At 36.1% G+C, this 18,360-nt stretch overlaps 2 protein-coding genes across 6 annotated transcripts in view; one reads left to right on the forward strand and one right to left on the reverse strand.

Annotated features, from left to right (window-relative positions):
• LOC131432008 (uncharacterized) overlaps positions 1-4,905 on the reverse strand; it is a 28,573-nt gene extending 23,668 nt beyond the window's left edge. The window contains exon 1 of the mRNA XM_058598022.1: positions 4,319-4,905. The gene's annotated coding sequence lies outside the window, so the exon portion shown is untranslated. The remainder of the gene's footprint in view (positions 1-4,318) is intronic.
• Positions 1-18,360, forward strand: part of LOC131432009 (apoptosis-resistant E3 ubiquitin protein ligase 1) — a 213,166-nt gene that overhangs the window by 75,507 nt on the left and 119,299 nt on the right. The gene's annotated exons all lie outside the window — the stretch shown is intronic.

The raw sequence follows: 18,360 nt of genomic DNA on the forward strand, positions 1-18,360 counted from the left end.
CTCTAAAAGCTGCTGACATTTGCTCGAAAACTGATAAAAATCAGCTCTAAAACTGCTTAAAAACAGTTCATATACTGCCCAAAGAACTGTTCGTAAACTGATAAAAAAATTGCTCCAAAAATACTTTAAAAAACTGCTCTAAAATCTGCTCAGAGGACTGTTGCAAAACTGCTTAAAAACTGATCCAAAACCGCTCTGTAAACTGTTAAGAACTGCTCAAAAATTGTTAGAAAACTGTTCAAAAACTACTCCAAAAACTGCTTTAAAATGGCTTTACAAACAGTCCGGAAAATGATTCAAAAACTGCTCCAAAAATTGTTTAAAAACTGCACGAAAACTGTTCTAAATACTACTCCAAGAACGGCTCAAAAAGCAGCTAAAATCTGCATCAAAATTGTTCTAAAACTGCTTAAAAACTACTCCGAATCAGGCTCTAAAAACTGCTGAAATCTGCATGAAAACTTCTAAAAAAAAAAACTGCTCGAAAACGGCTTCCAAAACTGTTCAAAACTGCTGAAAAAATTGTTTCAAAAACTGTTCTAAATACTGCTCGAAAAGTTGGTTAAAAGCGGCACTAAAAATTGCTGTGCAAACTTCTTGCAAAACTGTTCCAAATACTGCTCCAAACACGGCTCTGAAAACTTTTCACATCTTTTCGCCAACTGCTAAAAATACAGCTCGAAAACGCCTCGAAAAACTACTTCAAAATGGCTTAATAACTGTCCGGTAACTGTTCGAAAAACTGATCAAAATTTTTTTCTATAATCGCTTAAAAACTGCTCTAAAAACGGCTCTAAAGACTGCTGAAATCTGCTCGAAAACGGCTCCTAAAACTGCTCTAACTGCTTAAAAAACCGTTCGAAAGCTGATCCAAAAGCTGATCAATAACTGCTGCAATAATTGTTTAAAAAACTGCTCTAAAATTTACTTCAAAACTGCTAAAAAAAACATTGAAGAAAACTTCTTCAAAAACTGATTTAAAACTGCTTCAAAACTGTGTCAACAACTGCCTAAAAATTGCTCGAAAACAGCTCTAAACACTTCTCTACAAACCATTTCAAAACTGCTCCAAAAATTGTTTAACAAAAAAACTATTCTAAAACTACTAAAAACGGTTCTGAAAACTGTTCAAAGAATCGTTCAAAAATTTATAAAAAAAACTGCTCAGAAATGGCTTCAGAAATTGGTCTGTAAACGGGTTAACAAACTGCTCTGAATACTGCTCAAAAGCTGCTTCATTAACTGCTCCTAAAAGTTAAAAAAAACCGCTTCAAAACTGTTTTAAAACTGCTTAAAAATTTCTCGAAAACTTCTCTAAAAACTGCTCCAAAAATGGTTTGAAAAATTATTCCAAAAAATGGATTAAAAACTGCTTGAAAACAACTCCAAACAGTTTCCTAAAAAACTACAATAACTGTTTTAGTTCTCAAGAAATTGCTTTAAAAACTACTCGAAAATTGTTCAAAAAACTGCCCAAAAACTACTCTGAAACTACTCAAAGACTGCTCCAAAAATTGTATAAAAACTACTCCAGAACTACTCTAAAACTGCTCGAAAAAAGCTCAAAAAACATCTCTCAAAATAAATTTTCTGCTCTAAAAACTACTTAAAAAACTGCTCCAAAAATTGTTCCAAAAACTGCACTAAAAACTGCTCGAAAACTACTCTGAAAGCTGCTCGGAAAACTTCGCTTCAAAATTGTATTAAAAATTACCTCAAAACTGTTTTAAAACTGCTCCATAAACTGTTTAAAAAACTGCTCGAAAACTACTTCCAAAAACTACTTAAAAAACTGCTCCAAAAATTGCTTAAAAACTACTGGAAACAGTTCCAAAAACTTGACGAAAGATAATTTCAATAACTGCCTTAGCTCTCTAAAAACTACTTCAAAAACTGCTTCAAAAAATGTTTTTATAAAAACTGCCCGAAAACTGGTACAAAAACTACACTAAAAAGAACTCTAAAAAACTGCTCGAAAACTAATCTAAAAACTACTTAAAAATCTGCTGTGTAAAAAAACTCCATAAACTGCTTTGAAACTGTTGCAAAAACTTAAAAACAAAAAACAATTCTAGAACTGCTTAAAAAGTGCTCACAAACTACCCCAAAAATTTCTCATAAAACTACTTCCAAAAACTACTTAAAAAACTGCTCCAAAAATTGCTTAAAAACTACTGGAAACAGTTCCAAAAACTTGACGAAAGATAATTTCAATAACTGCCTTAGCTCTCTAAAAACTACTTCAAAAACTGCTTCAAAAAATGTTTTTATAAAAACTGCCCGAAAACTGGTACAAAAACTACACTAAAAAGAACTCTAAAAAACTGCTCGAAAACTAATCTAAAAACTACTTAAAAATCTGCTGTGTAAAAAAACTCCATAAACTGCTTTGAAACTGTTGCAAAAACTTAAAAACAAAAAACAATTCTAGAACTGCTTAAAAAGTGCTCACAAACTACCCCAAAAATTTCTCATAAAACTACTTCAAAAAACTGCTTCAAATACTTTTAAAAAAACAACTCCAAAAACTGCTTGAAACAGCTCCAAAAACCTTTCTAAAAACTTCAGAAACTGCTCTAGTACTACTTCAAAAATTGCTCCGAAAATTGTTTAAAAACTGCTTCTAAACTGCTCCAAAACTTTCTCAAAAAACTACTTGAAAAACTACTCCAAAAATTGTTTAAAAAACTACTCCTAAAACTGCTAAAAACTACTCCAAAAACTGTCCGAAAACAGCTCCAACATGTCCAAAAATTATTTCAAAAGCAGTTCCTAAAACTGCTCAAAAACGGCTTTAAAAGCTGCAGACATTTGTTTGAAAACTGATAAAAAAACTGCTCTAAAACTGCTTCAAAAACTGCTCCTAAACTGCTTAAAGAACTGCTTGTAAACGGATATAAAAAATGTGCTTAAAAAATTGTTTCAAAAACTGCTCAGAGAACTGCTTGAAAACTGCTCCAAAACCGTCCTGTAAACTGCTCAGCATTGTTAGAAAAACTGTTCAAAAACTACTTCAAAAACTGCTCTAAAACGGCTTAAAAACTCGAAACCGGCTTCAAAAACTTTTCTGAACATTGTTTAAAAAATGGCTCGGAAAACTGTTTTAAATACTGCACCAAGAATTTGTTAAAAACAACTCTAAAAACTGCTCTGCAAACTTCCTGTAAAACTGTTCTGAATACGGCTCCAAAAACGGCTCTAAAAACCACTTAAATCACCCGAGAACTGCTCAAAAAACTGCTCCTCGAAAACGGCTCCAAAAACTGCTTTAAAAATGCCTAAAAACTGTGCGAAAAATGGTAATCAAAAACTGCTCCAAAAATTGTATGAACAACTGTTTTCAGAAAACTGTTCTACATACTGCTGCAAAACTTGCCTAAAAACTGCTTCAAAAACTGCTCCAAAAACGGTTCTAATTACTACTGAAATCTATTCGAAAACTTCTAAAATAAAAACTGCTTCAAAACGTCCTAAACCAACTGATCAAAAACTGCTCCAAAAATTTAAAAAAAAACGCGCGGCCCCGGAATGTTTTTTTTTTTAATTTATATCGTTTAGTTTCTTTTGAAAACTTTTAAACACTTTTGGAATTGAACGTTTTAGTCTATGAGATTACGTGATACAAGAAAGATAAAAAATCTTAGCCTGTCCTATACAAAATATATGAGTATTTACTTAATTTGCTAATTAAGTTATACGCCAATTCGGAAACTCTTATTAATTGATACGGACTTTGGAATCTACTCTCATGCTTTCAAGAAACCAAAGAGACTAAAGACGCACCGAGAATTAGATAACTAGGGTAACAGAGGTATTTTGGCCCACTTTGAATAAATATACACCAAATGTTGTAATATCTTTGAAAAACCCTTCCGCAATAGGTAATTTAATGTGTTTACCTTCAAATTAATGTAACATGAGTTACTTCACATCAACTAAATCCGATAAAATCGATAAAGTTTGTTAGGTGGGCCAAAATATATGAAGTGGCCAAAATACCTCTGTTACCCTACTCAATCAGTAGGAAATCCCCTAAACGAAATACTATGGGAACTGGCCAGCACAGCACACTTTGATTGCCGAATTTCTTTCACTATGAACATTTCGAAATTACCCGAAACACGGAAGCTTGCTTGGATTAAGTTTTAACACCAACATCACTCTTTTATTCAACACAACTTCATAGCGATTTTCAGTTTTACATTACATATATTCATGATTTTATATTGTTAAACGTAAATTTATTAACAAATTCTCGTGATCTTTAAAGATACTAAACAAATAAAAGATCAAAGAAACGAATGCACCGATCACTTACCTCAACGATAATACTTTCACTTTCAATCGAATCAAAATCTAACCGGAAAACGGTCTGACACTGAATCTGACTTCGAACTCGTAATCCCGCTAGGTTATTGTTTCGACTCGAAGAAGATGTGCATAAATGTGCTAACAAATAAGCTGATGACTTATGTTTTTAAGTTGCTGGTTTGGGTAAACTATAGCGTGACATTCATTCAAGAATACGGACGGTAAGCTTATCAGTGCGAATGTGTTTGTATGCAGTTAAGTGTGAGTGTACCCGTTATGACATTTGTACCTGTTATAGGTATACTGAATCAATGTTCATACACTGATCAAAATTTGCACGTTAGCATCATGTGCAAAGTAGGCAAAACGATGAAATCCATGAAAATTCTTTTCAACTCATAAAATGAATGCCAAAAAAGAAACTAAACTTGCATTCTAGTGAATTTGCACAGGATATGGATTGATATGAAAGAGCAATAGGAATCGATCGTACCAATTTTTGGGTTTTTACGCCAGAAGAGGTTCGCTTACCCTAATTTCGCATGCACAACTATTTGTGTGGGTAAATAAAATTCAGATGGAAGAAGCACACAAAGCAAGTAGAAAGATAAACAAACGATACGATAGTTCTGCATAGATTTTGCTCTCCATGCATTGCCCTTAAAATGACTGGCTGTATAGAATTTTTATTACGATCTAAGTTTTTTTTCATTATTTTCTTCAGTGCAGATTAAAAGATGATACCTTAAACTATTATTTTCTGCAAATCGTTAGATAGAAGGGTTGCTGACAGTACCGCAATAATCGAAAGAGTAAGTAAACAAAGAGATTCTGTCATTTGCACTTAAGTCACGATGAAAATTCCATACAGAGTTTATCTTTCTGCAATAATTAACACTCATCCAAATTGATTATAATTGCTGCGTTACGTGACGATGCTTTTGGCGGCTTACATACAAGTTTTCGGCCAATTGACTGATAAGACTTTCCTAGGAAACGACACAATTTCAGCAAAATGATAACATTTTTGTTCATATCGACAAAAGATCCTAACTGCAAATGAGAGCCTCTCTTTTGATTATAACGGAGCCCATTACTTCAATTTTTCGGAAGTTTCCAATTTTAATTGCAAGCTTGTGGTTTTACCTTGTAAGGTTTTGCGAAAAGTATCGGCGTCAAATGTAAAATAAGTGTGATAAATCGTGAAAGAAAAAGCGAACGAAGAGAAACTGCCAACTGTGTCAACTCGAAAAAATTTTTTATTTCGATTTCGATTTTCCGAGGCTTTAAAATATGCTGATATTTCTTGAATGGAATATTTTTTTCTGATGCCAAATGTTCTAGAATTACATGAAACATCAAGATTTTATGCTACCTCGAAAACAATTTTTTTTTGAAAATCTTTGACTCCAAATTTTTTTTAAGTCCCAGAGTCGAAATTTTACTGAAACCACAAAATCTCGACGTACAAGTAATTCAAGGACATTTGGCATCAGAAAAAATTTTCGATTTCGGAAATTAAAAAAAGTCCCTAAGATGACACTAGATCTCGACGTTTCAGACAACTTTAAGATATTTGTGCCAAATTTTTTTTTCGGTTTCGGAAAGCTTATGTACCATACTCCAATCATCGACCAGCCCCACCTCAATGAAATGTTTGCATCAAATGAATTCAAACGTTACAAAAAATCTCTCACTTCCTTGCAAATGGTTAGCAATCGACGCATCTTTAGTTTAAGTTGGACTGCTAGGCGGAGATGGCAGTTCTACTTGAACTGCTTTAAGCACTGACGAGCCGAAGGCGAAACGCAAAGAAAGGGTGTAAGTATTATTGTATGTTATCATTAGTAAGTTACCTTAGTAATATACTAAGGAATGTAGGAAAAAGGAATTGAGAGTGTATTTTCATAAATAATATTCACAATCTATTCTTTGGGCAGGCTTCTGAATTTCTTTGAACATTACTTTATTGAGAAAATTCAAATGAAAAAATTATCGAAAATCGAAAATGTTTTTTGAGAAGCACCCTGACTTAGGATATGTAAAACCGTTCTAATATAAAAACAGTTAGAGATACACATCCAGTATCTTCGACAAAGTTACTTTAAATTGGTTTTTCTAAATTATTGTGGAAGGATGAATTGTTCTATCTCATCCAGATTTGGAAATAATTTTTTTATGCTTGGTTTGTTTTAGGACCACTATGGTCGAAAAACGCAGTTAATTAAGTACAACCGATGTGCAGAAGACTTCTAATCTCTAAGGCTAATAATAAAAACGTAAACTAGGTGGATTAAAAAAGGTTATATCTACTCGAATCAAAACGTAAAATTTTTTCTAAGCGATGTGGGTATCGAAAATCTGTTTAAAATGGAAAGAGATGTATATATTCAAAACCTGTTTTATTTTCCGTATAATAGAAAAAAGCGTTTTATAGCAACATAATACGTGTTGATGCCATCAACCAATTATACTGATAATTAAATCAGAAATGGAAATAAACCGATTTTACGCACGGAAATGTAAATCAAGATTTCCGATTGTGACTCAAAAAACCGAACACCGTGAATTAAAAAATTGGGTAACAAAACTAAAATTGGGATTATGTTTTAAATCTTTTTATCTTATCAAAAATCATTCGTCAGTTCGGGTTTACATCTCATTCAAGTCAGTCGACAAACCAAAACCGCTTACGTTCGGGACAGAAGAAACCAAGTACAGTATTGTGTAGTGAACATTAAAACGATCTCGAAATGAGTGAACCAAACGAACAAAAGCTACCGCCGGTACGAAAGAATACAATTATTGTTGACTTCAGACAGTGAAAAATTCGACCTTCGATACGAGAACTTGAAGGTCTGCTTAAGGTGAAATGTAGCGTCATAAAATGCGCGCAAAATTTTATCCGCTTCAGTTGAACGAACTGTCGCACAAAGCATACCAAGAAAAACGGACACATAGAAACTGAGGGCTGAGGACACTACCGTAAAGTGATAGGTTTTTTGCTATTTTCCCGTTTCAAATAGAATTTTCTTGGAAACGGTGCAGAATATAGAAAAACCCACCTGACAACGTCTTCGAAATTTAGTTGAGAATATTCTGTGAAATTTTCAGAATGATTCGTTAAGTTCAGCGGTCGTGTTGTATTTTTTTCTGACTGAAGAACTGGTGAAAATTTGTGACGCTCGGAAATGCACTTATTCACCTCTACTTGTTCATCGAATATCTCGGCTTTGAAGGCTTGTATCATAAATCTACCGTGATAAAGTCTAGATAATTTGGTTCAGATGCGATTAGTACATAAAAACATATATGTCATCGCGATAAAAATAAAGTCTTGTATTTTTCTGTGAAACAAAGTCAGTTTCAATGCATCCACCATTTTTTTTTCGCTTTGGTTTCTTGATAGCATTCTGAAAAAGGAGAGAGAAATAAAATTGGCTCGACAAGGCTGCCAAACACACAGAGATTCAATCTTTGTGAAATTGGAATATTTTTTCATTGTTCATTGGAATCCATGTAATATCCCATACGATAGATTTATGTGATAAAACTTCTCATCAAAATAATAAAATGTATGCTGGCAACCCGGTACAGTTTGCTCATATACGAGAGAGTACAAGAAAAATATTATGCGCAAAGGGAATTGAGCGAGGCACGTGGTCGATTTAAAACTCAACACGTGACCCTCTGTCCTCAGACCTTACTAAAAAATTTTCAACGCTATGCGGTTTTCTTTTTCTTTTTTAGACAACTTTTTTTGAATTTGAATTAATTTATACAAAAAAATAGGGGAAAAATGGCGGGTGGGTAATATTAGAGACATAACTGTATGTCGTGAATACGAAAAAAATACGCTGCCTTCACACTTTCGAATATCAGTTATTTGATCGATTGAGTGAATTTTGCACGCTTTTTGTTTTTAATTATAATAATGATAATAATAATAGTAATAAAACTAATAATAATAATATTTATTAATACTATTACTATTACTATTATTATTATTATTATTATTTTTATTATTACTAATATTATTATTATTATTATAATTATTATTATTATTATTATTATTGTTATTATTATTATTATTATTATTATTATTTAGCATAAACATACCATGTCCCGCTCACTTCAAACACTTTTTACACAAATGTGGATTTTCAGCGGTTTTAAGAAATTCTTCGCAACATTTGAATCTGTACTTTTACAATACAGATACAAAACAATACAGATGAATCTGTACATGTGGCAACCCAGTTTCGCACGGCATACACTAGGGTCTCCTTTTACGCGTTTTTTATTCGGTTTCTTTTTACGCGGCTTTTTTTTCGCGGATTTCCAATGTTACGCGGTTTTTTTGCATCAAGAAAATTTCGATTTGGGAATCCCACAATTTTTCTATATCCCAAAGTCGATTCTCACAAAAAAAAATTTTTTGGGTTGCACCAGATCTGGACGTTTCATGCATTTCTAAGATATTTGACATCGAATTTTATTTTTTTTTTAGTCTGGAGATTTATTTTTACGCGGATTTCCGGAGACCTCCGTGTATTTCCAAACGTCACTCATAGTAGTATAACGATGTGTTCTACATCAATACTTTCATTTTCGCATTGAATGAAACGTAATTGAATGTGTTAGTGACGGTGCAGACTTTGTTTACTTCCATTTTGATGAATTTGATGCTTTTGGTACGAAATAGAACAAATTCAATTAATTCTTAATGATGATCTGTAGCACTGAAAAGTGTTTTGAATTGTCACGACCAACAAGATCTGCATTTAGATCCGAGATGGTTCTTGGTACACTGATGACTTCAGCTGGCTAGACTTCTGGTGTAGTAACGCTGTGTGCTCGGCTTAGCCCGATGTTACTCTTGTGTGTTGCTCACAAAATGATAGAAAAAGTGAAATATTCAGCTTTCATATCGCTGGAGCAGCACATATTTTGTTCTCTTCCTCAGAACGCGTTGCGATTGGCTGGTGCTGGAATGGATCAAATCAGACAGTCAATGTTGTTGCAATATACGTTCAAGTTGAAAAATTTCGATTCTATTGGTAGTTAGATTTTATAAAGTATATAAAGACTAGTTTTTCGAAGTTGTTAATAACCAGGGGATTCAGTACCTCACATCTTATTAGCAGTCGCGATGAAAGCTCCCAAAATCGATCTTTCAATGGAATAACTCCCGCCAAAACTTCAAGACTCAATGTATGTGTCGAATGCATGCAGCCTAAGGCAATTCGCAAACAACGATACTGAATTCGCTCCAGTTTGATAATATGAGAGTTTGCAGCGGAACGAAAGCAAACGCATCCGTATTCCATCACTGAAAGTATCGTTGTCTGATACAATTTTATTAGATCTTCCGGATGAGCACCCCACCAAGATCCTGTTATTGTTCGAAGAAAATTTACTCTTTGTTGGCATTTTGTAATCAGAAACCTTATGTGTCCTCCCCACGTGCATTTGGAATCAAACCACACCCCGAGGTATTTGAAAGTCAAAACCTGTGCGATCATTCTTCCCATCATATGAAGCTGAAGCTGCGCGGGATCATGCTTTCTTGAAAAGACGACCAGCTCTGTTTTCTCCGCAGATAATTCGATACCCAGATGAACAGCCCAAACGGACAAAATTGAGTATCTGACAACAAACTTTCGGTTCGACCCAAGTGTCGAGACGTCGAAGAATAATTTTTTCGAACAATTTTCTGATGCAGGACAACACTGCAATGGGTCTATATGAGTTGTGATTGGAAGCTGGCTTCGATAACTTTTGTCTTGCCTCCAGTCAGGTGGGACAATATTTTGCAATATTAAATAGAAACTTGTTGAACAATTCCAACAAACGTTTTTTGTGCAAAGTCGGGCAGGTTCTTCACCAAGTTGAATTTAATTCTGTCCTACCCAGGAGCGTTATTGTTACAAGACATGAGTGCTATGGAAAATTCCATCATTGAAAAGGGGCTATCAATGGAACCATCACTATGTGGTGGTATTTGGAACTGTTAAGAATTTGGAGTGATATATATATATATATATATATATATATATATATATATATATATATATATATATATATATATATATATATATATATATATATATATATATATACATATATATATATGTAAGTCACTGCATTATTTTTAGACTGCAAAAAAAAAGACCGGACTTGAGTTAAGCAGTGAATTGTCGCGTCACTTATGAAATTGACATTTTCTAGTAACTACAAATATGGAGTTGTAATTATACTTCAGTGATTTCGATTGTTGAAAAAAAAAGTAAAACTGTTAAGTTTTGTTTTTTTTTATACAGATAATGTGGCATAAATACAATCAAATATTCTACTTGATAAACTTGCCCAAGTATTTCATCGTCATTTCATGGTCCTCATTCTTTTCGGCAATTTCCTTCAGAATTAGTTTGGTCTCGTTCGAAGCCAGTTCAACCCTAGCTTTGCTGAGCTCATGGTAGTTCATATTTGCGACCCTATCAAGAGGGCTGGACCTCAGATGAGCTTGGCAGAGGATCAACTCGTAGCTTCCTCGGTTATCTTTGCGAGCTGTACGACCTTTGATTTGTGTTTCTTCCTTAATATCCCGCGAAAAAAACGTTTGAACCACGTGCATCCCTCTTTGCTTTTCGATCGAAACACTGGATTTATAGTCGATGCCTCGTCCCATGCCACGAGTTGTCAGAGTGATTGTTTTAGCAACACCAGCCTCTTCGATAAGCCGCTCCTTTTCGGCTGCATCCGTTTTTTCCTTCAACACATTTAGGCGATCGAATTTGTCGGAATATTGGTTACGGAACTGATCCAGTATTTCCTCTTTCTTAAAAACTACCAGAATTGATCGTTGATTTCCAATTATGGCATTGGCCCGACTGAATATTGCCTGCCACCAATCCGATTCGCTTGCCAATACCAGAAAGTTGTCCGACGAATCGAACTTCAAATTCGAACTCCCGAAGAAACTTGGCATTGCCGAAGATTCTTGAATGTTGTACACATCCTTGATGGCTGTCTGTTCATGTGCATTAAGCCCGGTTATCGTTCCGGAGACACCCAAAATAAGCGGGAACCGTTTTGGAAGCATCGAGTAGGAAATGACACCACAGTCCAGATTTAAATAACCGTAGTTGATATACTTGCTTACATTAACGACGAAATTCGTCTTTTGAAGGCGGAAATAGTTGAAGATGTTGTAATAACTGTTGATGACAAAGCGCTCGAATTTTTCTCCGTATTTTGAACAGATGACTCCATCGTCATCGAGCTTATCATTCTGGTGGTCGGTTGGATTTGTAGTTACCTGAATGGCACATTTAATCATTTCATCGAGACGCTCATGATACAGGAGTGTAGTGGTGTATTCTTTTTCAACAAGTTTATTATTATCGTAAACCAGCAAATGAAACGAATCCTCCCGGTTCAGGAAATTTTGAAACTCCTCGCCAATGTCGGATGGTTTGATTTCAAGAATGGTTTCTCTGATACGATACAATGTGTTTCTGGGATTTTTAACGAGCATACTCCAAATTTTTTCTTGTACAAAACCCAAACCCAACAGCTGCAATCGGACGGTAGGACAATACTCACCACCGACGAACTGTTTGCTGAAAAACACGTCCACTTCATCGATCAGTAAAATTTGCGCCTGAGTGTCTCCCTGATTGATTTTCGTGGAACTGGCAGGTGCAACACCTTGCAACACTAAATCTTCAATCCATTCTCTCAGTCCCGTTCGTCTTTCCCCATCAATTTCAGGGGAAATAATCGCGTTTGCCATTCCTTCAAAGGTTTGGTAGGTGATATCCTGGCTTACGTTCAACATTTCGAAGAATGCTTTAAATTCAGACTTATCTCTGCTCACCAGATAGCGATTGTAGCAAACGATATGAGGCTTATGACCGGTCAGGGCAAAAAGAGCAGCCAGCAATCCTAGCACTAAGGACTTCCCCTGTCCGGTCAGAACCTCTGCCAGATGTTTCGCTACACCGTGCTCCGTTCGATCCACGCTCACCAGCCGCAGGATGCAGAGGATCTGAATGCAGTGGGGGGTCAGATATTTCCCGGTGCTGGCGACATCCTTCGACGCCATGAACGACCAGAGAGCTGCTAGTCCCGCTAGGATTTCCGGTAGTTTTTCGGTTTTGAAAGTGGACGTCCAGCTTCCAAACAATACGGAAGACGACAGCTCTAAAATCCGGTCTGCGAGGTCAGATACAGTCGATTTATCTGAAAGAAAGAAAGAAAAAGAGAATTGCAACTTTAGATGTCTCCTGAATGAAACAGCTACATAAATATAATGTATGGACTTTCGTAGAGATCGCTGAAATCGTTTGGCGCGCAACGAGTGTTTTTTTTTTTGTTTTGTTTGTTTTATTTGTGCAGAGATTCCCCATGCCTACTTAATCCATGGCGGCCGCCAATTCGGACTACATAAACCGAATTTCGGAAGAAAAAAAATTAATGTTTCCTCAAATTCCTACTATGAAGAATTCTGCATATAGCGCCTTATAGAACGATTAATTTAATATAGGGTCGCAACAATCTAATATGCACGATTTTGAAAACCTTTTTGTTGGACTTCGTGCAGAGGAACGTTCTGATTTCTGCTCAACTCGGACAGAAATATACCCATCTCTTGTTTGCTCGTGCTTTCAGTTAGATGACTTTGAAGACTAAAATACAAAACTTTATTAGTCTTGAGAGAGGCCATGTATTCAGCATTACAGATTTACATATTTCAAACAAACGCTGCAAAGATGAGGGGTTTCGGTCTTTTGAATTTCACGAACTATTCCAATAATTCTCATATAGAAAGGCTTAAAAATCGCAGTGAGAATCGACCCAAGTCACAAATACCAATCCACAGTGGTTTGAATCGACAAAAACGTGAACTTAATTCTCTAGCTGCTAAACCGTTGATCCAATATACATAGTTCCTTTGGAGAACTCATTCACAAAAATATAGCTCGTGATTTGATCACAATAAAAAATGTGCAAAGCCTACTACGATAAAAGCTCATTTCAACAACCAACTTGTGTATCTGAAAGTAAGCCATTAGTCTCGACCCAGTTGTCTAGACGAAACAGAATCATTTTTTCGAACAATTTCCGGATACAGGAAAGCATAGCAATCGGCCGATACGAATTTTGATCGGAGGCTGGTTTCCCTGGTTTTTAAATGGCGATAACGCTTACTTGTCCCCAGTCATGTGGGACAATATTATTCTCAAGAAGCTTATTGAATAAATTCAATAAACGTCTTTTGGCAGAGCCAGGCAAATTTTTCAACAAGTTGAATTTGATTTTGTCTAACCCCGGAGCTTTATTGTTACACGATAAAAGCGCAAGTGAGAACTCGACCATCGAAAAAGGTGTTTCGTTTCTGTTTGTTAAGGCGACACGCATGATCGTCTGTTCCGGAACAGAGTCAGGACACACTTTTTTAGCGAAATCGAATATCCAGCGGTTAGAATATTCCTCGCTTTCGTTCGTGGTGTTTTTGTTGCGCATGCGTCGGCCTGTGTTCCAAAGTGTGCTCATTGATGTTTCTCTCGATAATCCGTCTACGAATCGACGCCAGTAACCGCTTTTCTTCGCTGGTGTTCATTCGAAACTTTCTTCTTCTAACATTTCTCGCAGACATCGAGATCGTGTGGAAAGATTAGGAATAAAAGCGTTATAATATGTGGCTTTCCCTAAAAACAGGTGCATTTCGTCTGGATTCGATGGTCGAGGAGCGTCTCGTATTGCTTCAATGTGTTGGTCTGATTTGTGCAATCCATTTGCATGGATCTTATGGCCCAGGCATTCGAGAGCCGGGGTGGCGAAAACACATTTCGAATTCAGTAATTTTTCAGCCTATCGAAAACTGCTGTCAGTGCAATAAGCAAATTTTCAAAACTATCTGCAAAGCCTATGATGTCGTCATAGAAATTAATAACATTAGGCAATCCTTTTAACACAGATTCCATCCAATCAGAGCGTTGCCAGATTGCTGGTATGTTTGCTGCGCCATACACGTTCATTCAATGTTACTCTCGAGTGAGCAATTTTGTACTCACTTTTGCTTATTTAGTCCATGCGTCAAAACGTGAGTAATATTGATTTGGAAGAATGAGTAACTTCGACTCAGTTTCTAAATCGACAACAAGTTTTACTAACAGAGGTTTGAAAACGTTGTGTAAAAATTTACGTTCACTGAACTTTTCCCTTTGTCGGTAGCGGTACCAGATTAAAAGGGCACATTAACAAAATGCTGCAGGGTGAAGACGATAAGAAAGTGTTCAGTCATATAGCATTTATTTTTTCTATATAAGAAATACATCAGAGCATTTCTACCAATGCTGTACAAAATGCCAGTACGTGGGAAACGTAGGAAGGCAGACGGATCCTTACCAATGACCGATGAACAAGTAGCGGCTTCCTTCATTCGTTGGATAGAAGTAAGTCAGTATTTGTTTAAAGCAAGGAATTCCTTATTCGAATCCCTTATTCAATTCGAATATTTACTCACTCGAGCTACTTTTACCATTTGTAGCACTGAGTAAATGTTACTCAGAATTTGACAAATACCATATTTACTCAAAAAACAAAAAAAAATGATGCCTAAACTATTCATAGCTTCTCACAAAAACGTTCCATCAAATGAGCATAAAAATCAAAATCGCCATATTTCTTGAATATATTCCTGATTCTGTAAATATATTCGACCTAGAAAGTAATTTGAAATGTATGTGTGAAATTAGTTTTGAAGATTAATAACCTTTTTGTGTTCATTTATATGTAAGTTTTTTTGATCCGGAGAGGTGAATAACCATAGGGTAAAGCCTCATAATTCTGGAATTTCAGAATCGGAAGTTGGATCTGAATGAAATTCAATTCATAATAAGTTTGTTTTCTGTCAACAAAGAGGTCAAGATCTCAGAGATGGCTGGACCGATTTTGATCAAACTAGTCGCAAATGAAAGGTCTCCCCGTCACCCTGAACGCTATTGAATGGTTTTGAGATAGGATGTTTACTTTTTGAGTTATACGAAGTTTTATGTCAAAAAACTTTTTCCCCTATTCCAGCAGTAGAAGTTTTGAGCGCTGTCTGACAAAGAAATGCTTGGGAGCAACATAAAACACATTTTTTATACTGTTACATACATTTGTTTCTAAATACCCAAAAGACTGTGTACAGAATCCTATTTCATAACATTTTGCCTCGGACCAATTTTAGCACGGATCGTTTTTGACAACATAATCGTTCGAATATGCCATATGAAAACCAGATGATGACAGAATTTTTGAGTTGAGAGCAATTCCATAATTATATTGATTTAAACTACTTACAGCAATAAATGCTGGAAGAACATAACACCCTCATTCAGTAATAGCCGTTCAACCGAGAAGGTTGTGTATAGAAGCGTACAGTTTAATAACGCTGGTTGGTTTACACGCGTTAAATACGACAACGGTTGAACTACAGGTAGAGACCTGTTGGCAGCAGCCGTTAAAACGTAAAATCGTGCTGCATAAGAGAGCCCTAGTGCTGGGCCAAGCTGGTGAAGGAAACAACAAAGGGCGTTTCCCAAACTCTACCCAGGCCGCAATATACAGCCACAAGTGCTGAGCAGGAGAGTGCAAAGGCACATTGAAGAAGAAGAGTGCAAAGGCACACAGAAGCAGGAGAGTGCAAAAGCACACCGGTGCGAAGGCACTTCGGTGCAGAAGCATATCGGTGCGGAGCACAAGGAAGAAGGAGACAAGACAACTCGGTCTTTCCACTGCCATACAACACGCAGGTATACACCGGTGACCTGCGCTGGTTACAGCTGGCGAAGACGAAAATAAATCGGAGTTCGAGTGGTGCTGGATGTCAGGTAGCAGTAGCATCACATCATATTCTATCGCTACAGTGAGCTTCAGCATTGTATCAACGTCCAGATACATCCAACAAGAACATCTAGAGCAACGAGGATCTACACGGCAGTGCAACGGAGATAGACAACAATTTCAAGGTAGAAGTTTTTTCTTTTCCTTTTGATTGAGTACTGTGTAGTGTTGGTTTCAAATTTTATTTTAAAGTTTGGTTAAAAATTTTAATGTAATGGATGAATCCATGGACGTAAATCCTAGCATGAATCCTATACCCCCACGAACGAAAAAATATCAGGAGAGCTCTTCTGGGCCTTGGATAGTCTTTTTTAGACGTATATCAAAGCCATTAAACATTTACCAAATTTCTAAAGGTTTGACATCACGATACTCTTCAATCAAAGAGATCATAAAAGTAAATAACGATAAAATTCGTGTTGTGGTAAATAATTTGAAACACGCGAATGATATTGTCTCTTCGGAACATTTCATTAAAGAGTATAAAGTTTACATACCCTCCAAAGATGTCGAAATTGATGGTGTTGTTACCGAAGCGAGTCTTTCGGTAGATGATTTACTCAAGCATGGTGTTGGTCGTTTCAAGAACTCTATGCTTGAGGGTGTGAAAATACTGGAGTGCAAACAACTGTACTCAGTAGTTTATGAAGAGGGAAAAAAAGTTTATCGCCCATCAGACTCGTTTCGAGTGACATTTGCCGGATCTGCGTTGCCGTCCCATGTCTATGTCGATAAAATTCGCCTCCCTGTTCGGCTTTTTGTTCCAAATGTAATGAATTGTACGAACTGCAAAAAATTCGGACACACAGCTACTTACTGTAGTAATAAACCAAAATGTATTAAGTGTGAAGGGCCTCATAAAGATAATGATTGCAACAAGGAAATTGAAAAATGTATTTATTGTGGGAATAGTCCTCATGATGATATTTCAGTATGCACTGCATTTAAAGTGCACAAAGACAAAATTAAGCTTTCTTTAAAAGCACGGTCTAAGCGCACATATGCAGAAATGCTTAAAACGGTCATTGATGTCCCTCCTTTGGAAACCGAAAACGGGTTTTCAAATCTAGAGGAACCAGAGGACTCTGACTCTGACGAAAATAGTGAAGGTAATTCGTTTATCACTACCCAAGGGTCAGTTAAGAGAAAGAAGTCTTCCTCCAAATTACCAAAAAAGACACCTAAAATTTCATCTTCAAAAAAAGATCCCCGTGTTAAACAAAAAAAGTCAAAACCAAAGACTGTGCCTCCTGGTTTGTCAAATTCACAAACCAATCCAGGATCTAGTACAGAAAAAGATAATAATCCAGTGGGCTCCATTTCACAGCCACCAACAGGATTACTGAAGTTTTCGGAAATTGTTGAATGGATTTTCTCAGCATTCAATATATCTGAACCCTTAAAGACCCTCATAATGGCATTCCTTCCAATAGCTAGAACCTTTTTGAAGCAGTTATCAGCTCAATGGCCAATTGTCTCAGGTTTTGTATCTTTTGATGGATAATTTATCACCCGTCGCAAATGATACAATCACTGTCCTGCAGTGGAATTGTCGAAGCATCATGCCAAAACTTGATTCATTTAAAATTTTATTGCATAGTCAAAAATGTGATGTATTTGCTTTATGCGAAACATGGCTTACTTCAAACATAGCTTTAAATTTCAATGATTTTAACATTATACGTCTCGATAGAGACTCTCCGTATGGTGGAGTGCTTTTGGGAATTAAGAAATGCTGTTCCTTTTATAGATTAAACATCCCTTCAACTTCTAGTATAGAAGTTGTTGCTTGCCAAATAAACATTAAAGGCAAAGATATTTGCATAGCTTCGGTTTATATTCCTCCAAAAGCACAAGTTGGACAGCAACAGCTTAATGAAATGGTTGAAGCCCTTCCTGCACCACGATTGATTCTGGGGGATTTAAATTCGCACGGAATGATGTGGGGTTCCGTTTACAATGATAGCAGATCATCTTTAATACAAAACACTTGTGACAATTTTAGCATGACGGTATTAAATATGGGTAGCATGACACGGATCCCAAGACCTCCGGCACGCCCAAGTGCATTAGATCTATCTCTTTGCTCAACATCAATTCGACTAGATTGCACCTGGAAAATACTGCCTGATTTACACGGTAGCGATCATT

Source organism: Malaya genurostris, chromosome 2, assembly GCF_030247185.1.
Source record: "Malaya genurostris strain Urasoe2022 chromosome 2, Malgen_1.1, whole genome shotgun sequence".
In the NCBI taxonomy this organism is placed as follows: Eukaryota; Metazoa; Arthropoda; class Insecta; order Diptera; family Culicidae; genus Malaya; species Malaya genurostris.